We start from the raw sequence: 16,440 nt of genomic DNA, 5'->3' as shown, positions 1-16,440 counted from the left end.
ACTCAGACTATGAGAGACGCCGTAGTGAAGGGCTCCGGAAATTTCGACCGCCTAGGGTTCCTTAACGTGCACTGACATCGCACAGTATACGGGCCTCTAAAAGATATGCTACGATATATGTGCTACGTGAACTAGGACCATCTAGCTCAAACCAAGCTTTCGATGCTGAGACAAAAAGCCATACTCCGTTTTCTGTAGAGGATGGTAAGTGATTGCTACATAAAAACCTGAATTAGAAAGTCGGATTCAAAACACCTTTCAGGAAAGCAAGTGTGCAAGGTGAATAAAAGCGCGCTTTTTTTTCTTCAACAGCGCCTTTAAGTCAAGTGGGGGTAATTGTTGAACAAAAAAAAAGAACAAGTAAACCTCTATATTTCGATCAAACCATAGATCTGCGTCGCTTGAAGCTAGGAGGTGCTGAATCAAAGTGCAGGCGTACAACCAAGCTGTCCTTGCGGTTTTCATTTACTTGCAGTGTGCTTCACTACCTGTCGGGGACACGGCGCTCAGAAGCTGGCAGCATAACACAATAGCTTAAGCGGCGATTAAATAACGACCGTCCTCACTCAACATGCCTCCACACCTTTCCCTCTTTCCCTCATCCGTACTCTTTCCTTCTCCGCCTGATTAATCATCCCAAGGCGACACAATGAAAATGAATGACGAAAACACCGGCGCAAGTGAGACGTTTCGGACACACAACTTGCAATCCGCACACACGTAATAAGAACACATGAAACACCGACTGTCCGCTGAATGTTATCTGCAGAACAAGAACGTACGTCCCAAGCAAAACTTATACCGCGAAAGCAAACACATGGAACATACTTGGAACACATCGCGGTAATGTATTGTTTTTAACTCGTTCTGCTAAGCCGTTAGCGCATCGTCTTTGCTCGTGGTATGTATTCTTATAATATTAAGGCGGAAGCCTTTAATGCCTCATCGTTGTCGACAGAAGTTTGTCGACAGAAGTTTGTCAGCAGAAGGTTGTCAGCAGAAGGTTGTCAGCAGAGGTGTCAAGCTTTTTCAGGTCAGAACAGAAAAACAAATCTTTGTGCACGATGGGATTCGAACCACTATCATCCCGTTCCGCAGCCGAGCGTGCTAATGGCTACGCCCCTTTCTACCAACACATATGTAGTTCTCCTTGTCCAGAACGCCGGAGAGTGTTCGCAGAAAGGCGTCGAATCAGACGGATGCCTCCCAAACGCCCTCCAGTGTCTCCAGCATTTAAGATTCCCAAACAATTGTGTACTTAATTAACATCTTAACCACACATCAATCACACAAGCAGCAACACCGCGCTAAAGGCTTTCGCCTCACCGCACTTTAGGTCAGCAAAGTGCCTACCTGAATTTTTTTGTCCCTCGTTTCTCGCGCTCAATCTTCAAATTATTCCACCACACCTCTACTCGCTAGCGCTTGAAAGACATCCACCCAGAAGCTTACCGTAAGCCGTGCAGTCACCGAACGTAATCCTACAGGGAGGAGCTAAGCACCATCCGCCGGCAGACAGCCGCTGTAGTCAACCCTAGCCCAGCACGAACCTCCCGTGTGAGAAAGCACCGACAACTCCCCAGAGGACGTACACATGCACATCCGACAAGCCCGAGCGGGGCGACACCTTTGCCGCGGACAGACAGAGCCCGCGACGACCGCCTCGTCGCAGTCCCTCCAGACAAAACATAAAGCGAACGGAGTCACGCCTATTGCCGAGGGACGGCGAGATAGACGCGCGGGAGTGAGACAGAGAAGAGAGAAGAAAGAAATAAGACGCTAAGGAAGGCAGTGAAGCCGGAGAAGGAAGAAGGAAGGAAGGAACGAAAGCAGACAGGCAGGAGCGCGGAGAACGCACTGAACCCACGCGCGGTTCGTCTCGAAGAGGAGACGCCGCGGTCGTCAGACTCGGAGTCCGGGCCTGCGATGGGAACGGGCCGAAATAAGCAGTCGGAATGCGCGAAACTAAGCAAGAGAAAGTCGCGCCCAAAACAGCGATCCACCCCTTGGAGGGAGTTCTTTTTTCCCCTCCTCTGGTTTGGAGGGACAAAGACGCCGCTCTCACAGTCGACGCGGTATAGAACAGAGCGGGCCCAGGCACACGCCCACACACGGAGAGAAGGGGCGCCCGGTATCAGCGTTCCTGAACGTCGCGTGTCGGCCGCAGTGAAGATAGCTGCAGTCTCGCCGTTATTGCGGTACTCTTTTAGCATTCAGATAGGAATCGGTTGCGCCATCTTCATTTCGAACTAGGCGAAATGCATAGGCGCCCGTGGGCTCAGGTTCTGACGCAGGCTTTTTTTTTGTATGCCTCGTTTATTTGTTTCTATTTCTTAAAGTTCAGTCCCTCCTGACTATTTTCAGCTCAATTCTCGAGAGTTTAGGCGTGTTTATTTTTTTTTATTAATATTAAAAGTCTCATGGTGCTAAAGTACACCAGCGGTCATAAAATATCTCCATTGGCTGGAGAAAAATGACGTCCATATGCCGCAGCATTCCCAATGGCTGGAGGTAAGTGACGTCACCAGACCGAAGCATTCCCATTGGCTGGAGAGAAGTGACGTCACCAGACCGGAAGTGGCATCACTTTAGATTGCATTGCCAACACAATAGAATTAGATGTGCCTGTGAATTTATAACAAGCATTTTGAAATATGTGGTTTGGAATCGACGGGCGCACGAAGGCGTCGGTGACGTCATTTGTGACACTATCGCCTCGCACCAAGTAGCATAACCGAAATGTTCTGGACGTCGGTACTAGTTTTTCACAACCAAAACGTACCTTGAAGTGGCAGAAGTGTAAAATAAGCATACCGGCGATTTTTGAACTGGCATGCTGCGAAAAACACCCACACTTATGTCGAAAGTAGTGACTAGAAAACATCAGGTTGTCGCGCGATGGCATAGAGATATTAGAAGCCATGGCATGGCACTATCAAACCAAATGTGATATTGCGAGCCAAACACAAGAAGCCAAAAAGAGACTTGGAGAGGGATATGCCCACCGTACACGGCACAAGGGGTTACAATGGTCGGATAGCTGCAAGGTGAGAAGGTTTGCATTTCAGATATACATGGGCCACAATATAAACACCCTATAGCGCTTGCGGAGTACAAAGTTTTAATAATTACGTAGATATATTATTCCACAATGTTTAGAAAATTTCGCAAGGTGAAATCCCCAGGACGTATTTTTGTTCAACTGAGAAGTTGCTGCGAAAGCTATATGTATAGCAGCCTGCGCTTGGGTGGATGCTAATGAGAAATCACTCCCTGTATTATAGAAGTATTACGCTGGCACCGCAATGGGCAAAACAAGAGCTAGAAAAGGCAAATACATACGTTGATACCCATCTAGATGGTCATTTACGCAGCAATACTACTTATTTTCGAATACTGTTTCTTTTCGAATGAAAGTGCTGCTTCCGCAGAATTATCTTTCATAAAACCAAGTTGAGAGGCTGTTATGAGATACTCTTTGTTAACTACTATATGCTACGGCCGGCCAACTTAGGTCATCTGGAGCCTCTTCTGCGCTCTTCGGTCCGGATTAAAGGTCATATAATGACCTATGGGCCTTAGTTGACCCCATACAATAGTAGGCAGCTAGACAGCCTTAACACCTTTGAGGTTACCCCCCCCCCCCCCCCCCCTCTTTGCTCTCTCGTGTTCAAAAGCAACATGAAACTTGATAGTTTGGTTTATGGGGTTTAACGTCCCAAAGCGACTAAGGCTATGAGAGACGCCGTAGTGGAGGGCTCCGGAAATTTCGACCACCTGGAGTTCTTTAACGTGCACTGACATCGCACAGTACACGGGCCTCGAATTTCTCCTCCAAAGAAATTCAACCGCCGCGGCCGGGATCGAACCCGCGTCTTTCGGGACAGCAGCCGAGCACCATAGCCACTGAGCCACCGCGGCGGCCACATGAAACTTGAGTATGGAGAAGGCGGAAACGCTCACCCCGTTGACCAACGTTACGATGACGGATTTGTACCCGTCTGAATAAGTACAAAGACGAAAGGCAACGGACGCGATACTTTCTTTCCACCCTTTGGCCAAGTTCTCACTTCGAGGAGCCATTTTCTCTTATGAACGTGCAACATTAAGTGAACTTCACAACAGTTTACCTTAAAGAAGTCAAGGTAATAGAAATTCACTCAGTGTTCTCTATCCTCTATCCATAGCCAACAGTGTCCGAACATTAACATTCCACTCTACCCCTGGCAGAGCTTAGGAACTTTCGCAGCAAACTATACGACAGTGAGGAAAGTTGCTGGGAGAAAAAAGTCCCACCAATGAGCTAAAAACACTATGAACCTGAACGCTTGCTGATGGAACACTTCCGGAGAGTAGTCGAAGCACTTGTAACGGACTTTTGCTCCGTACGAACGCTGCCAAAGTGTTCCGCAAGCAACGTCAAGCGACTTCCAGCTGCAGAAAATAGATTGCGCGTCTAAAAACGCCTTAGCGTGTCTCTTGAGAAACTTGGGCTCAGGAAGTGAGCGCACGGTCGGCTGAAAAGAAAGGTGATGGCACAAACTTCCGCGACTGGAAATGGAGATCCGTATACTGTTAATAATATAATACATGGACACATCGCATAGGGTGCACATATTGCATACATAGAGCGCTGTGCACACACCTTACGATGTTCACCTAGGACAACATTGTGCTCTTGATTTATCAGGTTACTCTTCAAGGCGACGGCTATTTCCATTGCTACTGAAAGAGTTCTGAATTGCTCAATCCTTGCTGGGAAGTTAGCCTCGCATCCCATTCCTGAACTTGTGTTCCTCTGTCACGAAAAAAATTTCTAAAGTTTAAAAACAGTGAAAGAAGAAAATAGAACAGCACTCGTGAAATAAAGCTTGCACGCTAATCCGTGCTACACCTATATTACCTGACTCCATTTCGTGCACTATGGTTTATGGCTTTGTGCAGGTACACTTTCTCTAAACAGAGTTCCCATAGAGGCTCATGTATTCTTTGAAGCTGTCATCTACGCTTGTAAATACATCAGTGGGACGTTCAGCTTCGCGTCTCGTTAGATCACGGTCTGCGGAAAGACAGATACATCTTTCGAGCCGGTAGTGCTGGAGTATGTCCGCGTAATTGGTGAGTAGATAAGCGCGTGAGATATTACTGTCAGAGGAAGCAAGAATGCTGATCATACACTCGGCTCGGCAGTTGAGATCTCGGGCGAGAGTGTGCGCCAGGGCGTTTCCGCTGAGCGACTCGTGGGCTGGAGCCCAAAGAAGTAAGCGAGAGGTGGAAGAAGGTGCAGTAGAAAGTAGAACGTGTAACGGCTGGCAGGAGATACGGCCAGCATCGTAGTTGCGGATAGCCTGTTGAGGATCACTGATGACGATTTTTGTATTTGGGTCGGCTAGCGCTAGCGCAGTGGCAGCCTCCTCTGCTGCGGTGACTGTTTCTGCATTGCGAATGCTGCAGGCTGTGTACCAGCTGCGGTGAGGGGCGAGAGCTACCGCCACCGTCGCTGGCTTCGAGGGATGGTCGTCCAGTGGCGCAAACCACAAACTGGCAGTTTTCCAAACCCCCTCTTATACAGCAGAATCTTTCCGCAACAGATAGACCCCATGTGCAAACACTGTTCAACTCTGGCCACTCCCATACACATGGCGTGGACTTGTCCACACTACAACACAAACAGCTCAAACACCCCAGAGACGTGGGAGTCTCTCCTGCGTACTTCCGAGCCGGCAGACCAACGCCGGCTTATCCAGCGCGCGGTGGAGGCCGCGACATCCCAAGGGACCCCCGCCGACCTCCTCTAAGCCAGCGCAACCGGTCCTTGGACTGGTCCCCTGTTTTTGGGCGTAATAAAAGAGTTCACCGCCACGTTCAGCTTCTCCACAAATGCACAGGTGCAGCTTCCGTGCACAAGATAAAGGCGCAGGAGAAGAGCAGGTATATACTTTCGTGCGTCCGTGCCGACGGACGGACTAAAATGAGCGTATACACGAAGGAAGCGGACACTGCGAGAGCGGAAGGCTAGAGACCCAACACGGGAAGACCGTACAGCGGAAGACCGCAAAGCGGAAGACCGCAAAGCGGAAGACCGCAAAGCGGAAGACCGAAGACACGAAGATCTGAGAGCGAGTGACCGGGCGTCAGGAAGGTCAGAAATTGGAGGGGACACTTAAGCCTTAAGGATAGGACGCGATAGTTTGCTCACAATCCAGTGGGTACGTTGTGAAGGCCCCACAAGGTCACGTCACCAAGGCGGCCCACCTAGGCTGCTTCTCCGGCTGGTAGCTACACTCTAAACACGAATACACCTATATGGGAGTAAAAAGGGAATAAGCTCTCCTCCAGCGCACACCCTTTTATGAAAGGGAGTGCTCTAGAGGAGAGCTTACTCCCTATTCACTCCTTTGTGTTTGGAGTGGTAAGCCTAGGCCACCCTATATAGCGCGCACAATGCCGGCAACGCCGACGCCGCATTTTCTGGGTAGCGGGGCCTTTAAAAAACGTAACCGCGCGTTAAAACGTTGTAACCCAAACCACTAGCTAAAAAATAGTCTGCAACCCAACTAGATCGCACCTACTAGTACATCTCAGACAGCGAGGTGCGAAGTTGCAAGAACACCTCATAGAGAAACAGAAAAAAAAAAAAACACGTGTCACCGCTTCGCTTGGTATCAACACTGTCTCAGCCTCACACTGGCCCTCGCCACGCTGGTCCCACCGGTAGAAAATAGGCGCCCGTACTACTTAAAGAAAGCCTACGACGCTGGCTCCGCTGGTGGAGACAGCGATGCCAGACATCGCAGCGGCGGTTCTTTGTCGAGCGATAGGACGACGATTGTGCGGGGCGGCGTGTACTACACAGTGGCCGCGTGATGAATGGCTAGCGATAGGCGACGCAGACACGGGGTTGTTCAACCGGCGGCCGCGGGCGCGCTCTCCGCAGATAGCGCCGGCCGTGGAGAACGGGGGTGTATATTTAGACGGGCCGGAATCCCGGCGTCGCCCGCAGCGGCCGCAACTAATCCAGGGCCGTAGCTACCCTCTCCCTGCCGTACCCTTCTGCACCTGTCGCTGCTCCAGCGAGGCAGCAACGGGGATGCCGTCAGCAGGTTCAACGCAATAATGCAGGAGTTTTGTTTAACCCATACAGCCCTCTGCATAGCACGTGCGCTAAAGGCCATGCTGACGTCAACACTGTTGACGCAATATCGTTATAGGCCTCGTTTACCAGAAAATCCGGTGTCAGCGTTGTCGGCATTGTGAACGAAAAATCGCTAGCACGACTCTGGCAGGTGGTGCCCGGAGAACAACCTGGGAGGCAGGTGGGCCACTCAGGTCACGTGACTTTGCGGCGTCATCACAAACTGCCGACCGGAGAGAGAGCAAACTGCCCACCTTGGCAGACGACAGTAAAATTAATGATTGACCCGCCGCGATGGCTCAGTGGTTACGGCGCTCGACTGCTGACCCAAAAGACGCGGGTTCGATCCCGGCCGCCGTGGCTGAATTTCGTTGAAGGGTAAATTCTAGAGGCTCGTGTGCTGTGCGATGTCAGTGCACGTTGAAGAACCCCAGGTGGTCGAAATTTCGAGAGCCCTTCCCTACGGCGTCCCTCATAGCCTGAGTTGTTTTGGGACGTTAAACCCCAATAAACCAAACCGAACCTAATTAATAATTGGTCGCTCGGGAAGAGCAAAGTGGGCCGCCCAAGGCCCACGGCTAAGAGCACCTGCCATCGCAGGGCAGTGGCGCATCGCTTAACCGCAGCACCATTGCGCGAGAAGAGGTATGTGGACCCCCGGGGATCTGTGAATGTAAAGTAGAGAATGACCTTCTGCACATATGGGAATTAACTCTACGCTATCGCGTCATACCCCTACGGCGGAGCTGAAGCGCCCCCTCCAATTTTTGTAGCCATACGCTACAAAGGAAAGCTATGCAGCTTCTGTAGAAACTTCGTAGTTGAAGAAAAAAATCGCCCTGGTCCGGGGTCCGAACCCAGAACCGCCGCCTCACCCAGCAGTCGCTCTACCGACTAGGCTAACCTGGACGGCTAGCATATAGTGTAGGGCGACAGTGAACTGATCCAAAACTCGAAATGGAACGGCGTTGCTCCGTTGTTTGATTAGGGAATCCACATTTCGAGGCATATTATTCGAATCTAAGTGAAATATCAGCTGTCAGAGGTGGAAGAGGTGCACTTAAAGGTGCACTGAAGAGGAATCTGAACTCGTCTTTTTGCCGCGGGAACTCTATCTACACGTTCCCAGCAATCTTAGAAACTGCGACTTATTGCCCTGTGTGGCCGATTTCCCTAATTAAATCGAATTAACGTCCGGCTCCCGCCTTTATTTTTTTTAATTCTGCCTCGTACGGTGGGCGGAGTCGACCAACGCGGGGAGTGCCGTTCACCCAGTCCCGTGGCGGCTTGCCGCTCTGCCATTGGCGGAGTAATACGTAGTAATCCGCAAAAGCAAATAGTCCGCGCGTATTTTTATTTCTGCTGGCTTATTTTGCGGTTATATTATCTACAAATGAAACTATTAATTCACGGAAACCTAAAAAACAAAATGAAGCGAAAGCAAAGCCTCCACGGAGCTGGCTGAAAGGAACTTCACGCGTTGGTCGACTCCGCCCACCGTACGAGGCAGAATTTAAAAAAAAAAAGGCGGGAGCCGGACGTTAATTCGATTTAATTAGGGAAATCGCCCACACAGGGCAATAAGTCGCAGTTTCTAAGATTGCTGGGAACGTGTAAATTGAGTTCCCGCGGCAAAAAGACGAGTTCAGATTCCTCTTCAGTGCACCTTTAAATCACAGGGTGCAATGCCTAGCGCTAGAATAGAAAGAAGCCTAACATCTCAACAGGCGCATTGCTTTGTAGGCAGACTGGGATGATTTCTAGTTTTATCTTTCCTTACTACTGCTTTATTTGATGTTTTACAGCAGCCAAATGTCTCAAGAGATTTAGCGAGCGGCTTCTGTGACATATATACTATATGGCAGACTTGCATTACACTATGGGAAACCAAATCCATATTTCCTTCTAATCGGCAGCGATGACAGATTGGCGGTGGTGTGGACGGGTACCGAAAACTAGGCCGTTCTTCGGTTTAAAGAATTGATTAATCAGCATTGGCATATCCGTTTTTTTTTCTACATATGTAAATCTTAACATGACAGCGAGTTTACAGTTTTCTTAGCTGCAAAGAATTACCGAATAAAAAAGTCGCATTGTTATGAGCATATATGAAATTTATCACGTCAAAAGCAAAGCAAGAACATGGACTGAATATCTGGGCCTTCATTAACCTATCCGAGTTTACGACTTTCACCGTAGCGTTTTCGATAAATTCTGCCAGATATTCTTTGTCCTAATTTTTTATCCTTTAACTTACCCTAACTATTTCACTTAAGGCAAGCGCAAGAGTACATTTCTGAATGATTCGCTGTATTTGCTCTCTATAGTTTTCTGAAGTCCAGTTATTTCTTGGCTCTTGGTAAGCCCCATGACGTTCTCGGCAATTGAACCATTCGGGCGTCACAGGAACCGAATACAATTGTGCGCATGCTGAAGGGAGACTTGGCGTGCGCCCTAGGTCAGGTCTTTTGGCTGAGGCCTATCATTCCGCGTACGCCGCAAGGCCACACATTTCTATGATAATGTACCGTTAACCTCGGTTAATGCAAAAAAAGGGAAGCGTGGCTAAAAGGGATGAAAGGCGCAATACGCAACGATGTGATGTTGACTCGTCCGCGTTAGCGGAAACTTTAAAGCTAGGCAATTTCACTAGTAGCACTCTCTTTAATAGTTGCGACCTTGAATTAATCCTTAAATTTCTACCTTGATTACGAAATGTATTTCCCTCATGAAATGAAAGATGATTTCTTGTTCGAGCCTTAATATCCATTATAGCACTCTGATCAACGTCACAATTAAAACAGCTGTTTGTTTTTGGCAACCAAATCCTTTTTTTTAATTCAGGAAGCGATGAGTGAATGGAATTACCCACCGAGCCCCATCGCAAGCATCACAGACACTGCTCCTTTGGCCTGACATCGAGGAATATTGTCACTAACAAGTAATAACTATCTGCGTTTGTCATTTTTTCCTTCCTTCTTTCTTTCCTTCCTTCTTCCCTTCCTTGCTTCTTTCTTTCCTTCCTTTTTTCTTCCTTCCTTTCTACTTTCTTTATTCCTTTTTCTCTCTTTCTTTCTATCTTTTTCTTTCTTTCCTTGATTCTTTTTCTGTTTCTCTCTTCCTTCCTTCCTTTCTCTCTTTCTTTTCTTGTTTGTATTTTTATATTACTTTTCCAACCAGTCTCTCGTAAGTTGCCTTACTGCTCCGCACGTACTGAAATAAACAATTATTGCGTACTTTCATCCACGTAAAAAAACACCGGCGAGTTTCTGCCAACATTCCTAATTTACTTTTGCAAAACACATTTAATTTTAACGGCCGCTCCCAAGCGACAGCCAGCTTCAGATAACGACAGAAAGAAAACCGTTTCCTACTCGCTAAGCCCTAAAGTGCAGAGGCGACCGGGCTCCTAAAATAATTCCGGCCGCCGCGAGCAGCCCTAGCTTGGTTTGCGAACCTAACTATAGAGGTTTGCCCGCTGCAAACGGCGGCGGCCGGCATTTTGCAAGGAAGCACCCCTCGAAGAGGCTCTGCGCACGGCACCTCACTTTTGCACACGTAACTCGATCGAGGTGCCGTCGGCAGCCAGCCGAAAACACGTGGACGCCGCCATGTTGGCTGCTGACGCCGATGAACAAACGCAGTTTCGGTTCACGTTGTGCATGTTGAGACCACCGAATTTTCAAGAAAATTAGAAAGAAACTAGTTTGAGCCCTGCACAGTATTTCGGAAACAGGTGAGTGTTTCGGATGCCATTTAGCGACCATGACCGGCTCGCCGGCACCACCATGCCGTCTGGGGGCAGCCATTTTTGACAGCGGCCTCAACTCGCTTACTAAAACTGAGTTGAGCTGATCCAGGACCGCCATCAGAACTAAACTACTTCGAAAAAGAAAAAAAAATAACACGAAACCGACAGCTCTGAAACGCAGCGTCGAGTACGAATGCTGTATAGCGTGCGATTCCGGCTCACAGCGGAGGTCCGCCCACCACATGGGAGCCGCCATATTAGAAGCACACCTCCCGAAACCCGGCAAGTGGCTCTCACTAGCATCAACAGCAACATCAAACAGTTGCGCAAGCCGAGAGAAAGAAGGCACATTGAAAGGAAGTGGAGGGGGGGGGGGGGGGGAGCGGTCAAACGGCACTCACCTCTATTCGATAAAACTCGTCGTCTTGTGGCGTCGAGCAGCAGTCGGTTCAGACGCTCACGTGCTCGCTTGTCTACTCGGATCGGATCGGTGCCGTCGGCGGGGGGTAGGTTCGGGGGTCGACTCGAGACAACGCAACGCACCCACAACACACGCACTCCACACACAAAAGAAAAGGGGGGTGGGAAACGAGAGCGGCGTTATTCCCTTCCAGCGCACACGCCGCAAGTTAGGAAAAGAGTCTAACGCGCGGGTGCCACTAAAACCCCCGCGCGCGCGCACGAAACGGCGGTGCCCGGGTCTCGAAGGGACAGCACCTCTTCCCCTTTCTTCTTTTCCGGGCCCTTTCCCCCTTCCCCTCGCCCACAGCGCTCGCCCACGCCGGAACGCCAGACGACAGCGTGCGTCCACGTGTGGAAGGAAAAAAAGCCTAACCAAAGAGACGGCGGCAGAAGCTCGCCGAAAGAGCAGCTAAAGGCGAGGAGGTGCACGTTTCCTCGTGTGGGGAGGAAAGGGGGAGGGTACTTGGTGTAGAACGAAAAGAGGAGCAGGGGTTTGTACCCGGCATGCAGAACTGTCAAGCCGAGGAGAAACGACTCCAAAAGCCGGCCCCACGCTGACGGCGTGACTGCCGCGCCCCCTCTGAGGCGCGCGTTATCTAATTTTAAGCGCGCGTGCGGGACTCGGAAGAGGGATGCACGGGTGTTTCGAGAGCTGCGCGCGTGAGCGCGAAGTGAGGTGGGGGAGCATTGAAAACTCTGGTGGCTTGGGGAGGCCTGAAGAATCCACCGAGGAGTCGCTGACTGTGTTGTTAGCGGAGAAAATAAACTTGGTTCTCGAACGTTTACTATCCAGAACCGCAAATCGCAAGGAGGAAGCTGAAAACAAAACAAAAAAAACTGTCGGGCATGATGGCGTCACCACTACTCCGCTCCCGAGAAGCGCTCATGTTATTCATCCATACTTCAAGTACAGACCTCCCCGATAGAGAAGTCCGCCCAAATCACACCCCTTGTAGCATCAATGAAGGAGGCAAGTTCACACGTTAGGAGGGAGCTGCTGGAATGAATTCAATACTTTAATACGGATCGTGGATTCCAGCCGTGACACGCTTCGGCGTCCGCCACCTATTTGCATAGGTTGCACGAGCGGTCGCAGACGAGCAGGCCAGCTATGAGGAACCAAAATGGTTTCTTCCTCGACGCGTGCCGCACCCTGCCACCGGCCTGCTCGACAGCGACTCTCTCGCCAGAAGAGGCCCCGGGGGCGGGCGCGCGTGTGTGTACCGGGCTTGTCCGCGGTGCAGACACGTCTTCGGCTCGGGCAGGTCTGCGCGTGCACACAGTCAGGAAGCGCTTGCTCGCTGCTCGAAATACGACTTCGGAAATAACCGCGCGCTCGGCCGCCCCGCCAGCAGCAGAAGCAGCAACAAGCGACGAGAAGCGAACGAAAACAGACGCCGCCACTCCCCCACTCGCTCTTTTTGAGGAGGGAGAGAGAGAGGATAGAAGCACCGGGTGAAGGAGGATGGGGGAGAGGGCGTTGAAGAAGGGAGCGTGCTCGGTAACTCTATCCCGGGCAGAGGGAAAGCGGGCAAGGGTTCCGCTGCCAGCCAAGAGGCTGGGTAGCGAGGCATGCCTTATAAGACGGCGCCCTGTTCCCTCCCTCTCGCGTCAGAGACCGGCGGCAGCTAGCAGCAGGGTTTCTGGGACTCCGGTCCGGATTTTCTGGCGAAAAGAAAAATAGTCAAAAATAAACAAAAACAAAACCCTTCCACTTTCCACGGTTTTTTTGTACGGGACACCCGGAGAAACCGAAAAAAAAAAGAACCCCGCAAACTCGAACGCTGCAGGCAAGTGACCCAGAACTGGCTCAGGATCGGCTCCCTTGTCTCCCTCTCCGTCTTTCGGCCCACTTTTACTCAGTTCGGGTCGCGGTCGTTGAAGGAAAAGAAATAATTAAAGCGCAAAAGAAGGTTCTCGAACGATTGCCCAATGGACCCCGGTGGCCTCAGTGTTTCAGTCTGGGACGGAACCCGCACTCTCCCGTGGAACATCCTCGTTAAGTCTTTCTCTCTCGCTCTCTTTCAACCGTTGGTTTCGCTGTTCCTTGTTTCTTTCCCGGCCTTTGCTGGCCACAGGAGTGGATATCGTGCGGGTGTGCAGGAAATGGCCCTCCGTTAGCGGCTCCCATGGCTCGCGTTCAAATTCGAAATAGCGGCTGCATTCCTGCTCGTTCGGACGACATTCCTTGCGTTCCGTAATAGCGACATGGAATACTGCACGCTTCGGAACGAGTTTTTAAATCGATAGACTGCTCTTTTAATTTTCGTTCCGGTTCGAAATATATGCAAATTGCGTAGACACACAGTGCCCTGCAATAGTGATAGCAACGATGAGGCGGCTTATACTGCTCATGATGAGAGTCCATTAATGACGCTACTTTAAGTTAGCCCTCATTCAAGATGCATCAACGCGTTACTCGAATGCTATAGGCAAGAAAAACGAATGAATTCCTTGCCGAGAAAGCTGGGTTACTTTTTTTTTCACTACGTATGCAAAAACACGACACAGTTTTTCACCGACGAGGCTAATGCGATCTACACGTATACCTTACCGAAGTCCCAACTACTTCGCAATCGTAATGAAAGCTAATTTTAGCTCGAGGCTAGCAACAGGCAAGCTTTATTCGCATCTTTTGGCTCCCACTCAACGTCGAATAAGTTATTCTTTCTCTCAAAGCGAGGTCCGCATTAAGGTGACGTTAGTTACGAGTGCTCAAGGTTGCTCTTACAGGGTCAAAAAGCAGCGCTATTTCAAGTCCCGGAGAGTTTAATCTGTTTGTGTTCGTCGAGTAAAATCGAGCAACAGCTGAGTTGAAGTACCAGGGAGAAAAACAAGTAACCATACTTGAGCTCTTGATTATTCCTAAGGTCGGCTTTGTTACAATACTACGCTGTCAACATGAAACCTAGCTTTGACGAATGCCAGATTATATGCGCCCCCCGTCACGTCTTTTCGAAGCCAGGACATGTTTATTTCCGTCGTGAGACTACTGATCCTACCTACGAGAATGATGACTTGTAAAGTTGGCTTTGTTACAGTACTATGCTGCGAAAATGAAAGCTAGCTTTGACGAGCGCCACTAGATTTGAGTTCATCATTCATGCAGGTTAATATCCATTCGGGCAACGATAATTAATGAAATTTGAAAGAAATTTATACAAATTCATTCGATATATCATTTTTATCTTTGCTGCATAAAGTGAAACTCTACCGATATCACTTTGATACTTTTCGCGTTAAGCTAATAAACAACAGTGATCACTCCTCACGCAAGATTGAAGCAAAGCAACATGAAAATCAGTTGCTGTCGCTAATGTCTTCTGTATGCCCCGAGGGGCTGATAATTAGCCAAAATGTGTTATATTTCGCAATTAAAACCCGTTTGACATCCACTTCAATAAGTTTTCTCCGTGCTGAAAGCTCGAACGTTTGCATCCATATTATGTTGGTCATTTTACATTGAGTCCTGGACACGGCAAACGAGATTCACACGGAAACTGCACTTTTATGCCCGCAAAACTAGTGTCTTTTGGTCCATTTTGCGTCAATTTTGCGGATGTGTCATTTGAAAACCATATTTCTGAAAACATTGTAATTATTTTTTCGCACGCTGTTATCTTCTCTTTCACAATCCAGACAGTACAAAATTCTGCAATTCGGCACGCTAAGCTTGTCAACCCTGACGTTACGAATGTGAATAAATACTGAAACTTAATGTGTTCTCTTTTATTAGTGCAGCATAAAACACGATGTGACTAAAGAATGTAGGCAGTTGTGCATGCACAGCATTCGGTTTACAACCTCCAACGATAGATATAAGATTACGTAACAGTATATTTGTTCCCGCTGATGATCTAATATTTTTTATAACGAAACTTACTTCGAAAATTTTTGTTCGGTCAAAGCGCTGTGAAAGTTCTTGTTGCTGACTTTTTTTTCATTATCTTTTAGCTCAGTACGTAGATGCACTGACTACCACAAGTTGCTACAGTCGAGAACAGTGGTTATGGTATACATTATATATTTTGAAGCTCCTTTCTGAGCCCCCACGTAAAGTAGTATTATACGTTTTCACACCTAAAATTTAGGTTGCTGTACCTCGTGTGTCCCTTCATTTTATTTTTCTTGCCTTTCAGCAATGCTTGTATATTTAGTTATACTCATATAATTATCCCCCTTTTTTTAACAGCAATCAAACACTAACATTTCGTGTGCAAGATCCTCACGTGTCGCACAACAGCAAAGGTGGCGGCGTGATGGAGGTCCCCTGGAGTAAAATCTGGCGTCCCTACTTCCATTTTGTGTTAGAGTGATTGTTTTTCGCTCCTCGGCAGAATATCAAAACGCTGTCGAATCAAAACTTTGATAATGACAGTCTATTGCCGTTAGCGTCAGGTTTGCTCAAGTCCACTAGACTACTCATTTCTCCAAAGAAACCATCTACTTACTGGGGACGTAAAATCAATTTATTTACAATACTGTTAGCTCTTCCACGCCGTTAGAGAGCAGGATACGAACGTCACACATACAGTACGCAAAAATTAAGGCCATCCTCCGATGCAAAGTTTCAGCATATTTGCACCCTGCAAACGGATGACAATCGACTCTTCATCAGTCAATAATTGTTCGTGATGCACGAAAACCTCACTAAACAAAATCTTAATGCCTGAGCCGAGTGACATGATGGTGATCAAAATTTTCCACGCTGGACGAAAACTTCAATGCAAATAGTCCACCGTTGTTCGTGTTGTATCGATAAGCCATAAATAAAAACTCAAAGCAATGTAAATGCACGGACATTGTCTGTCGATTTATTAATTGGTTCGGTACTCTCACAAATGCTAAAAAAAATTGATTTGACTTTTTGTTTATCCTGAGCCATTACCGCCGAGTTACGAATAAGGGTACGCGGCTAGACGGAGGGATGCGCTGGAGCCGTCTCTGCGTGACATGCGGCCGAGCGGCAGGCCAAGCGTCTGCGGCCGGGCGCGGCTCAGGCTGTCGCCAAAGAGCCGCGGCTGTGGCCGAGCAGGTAGTGCCGTGCCCCGCGCTCCCGAAAATAGAGACCGCGCCGGCTCTCCCCCCAGTA

The 16,440-nt window shown here is 48.9% G+C and overlaps 1 protein-coding gene across 1 annotated transcript in view; it reads right to left on the bottom strand.

Moving 5' to 3' along the window:
* The window catches only part of bt (projectin protein bent), a 221,564-nt gene extending 209,934 nt beyond the window's left edge, over window positions 1–11,630 (bottom strand). Inside the window, exon 1 of the mRNA XM_089548430.1 lies at window positions 11,288–11,630. The gene's annotated coding sequence lies outside the window, so the exon portion shown is untranslated. The remainder of the gene's footprint in view (window positions 1–11,287) is intronic.
* Window positions 11,631–16,440: the final 4,810 nt, after the last annotated feature.

Source organism: Amblyomma mixtum, chromosome 1 (genome assembly GCF_055824585.1).
Source record: "Amblyomma mixtum isolate Tamu chromosome 1, ASM5582458v1, whole genome shotgun sequence".
Taxonomy (NCBI): domain Eukaryota; kingdom Metazoa; phylum Arthropoda; class Arachnida; order Ixodida; family Ixodidae; genus Amblyomma; species Amblyomma mixtum.
This window is presented reverse-complemented; position numbering and strand designations above follow the sequence as displayed.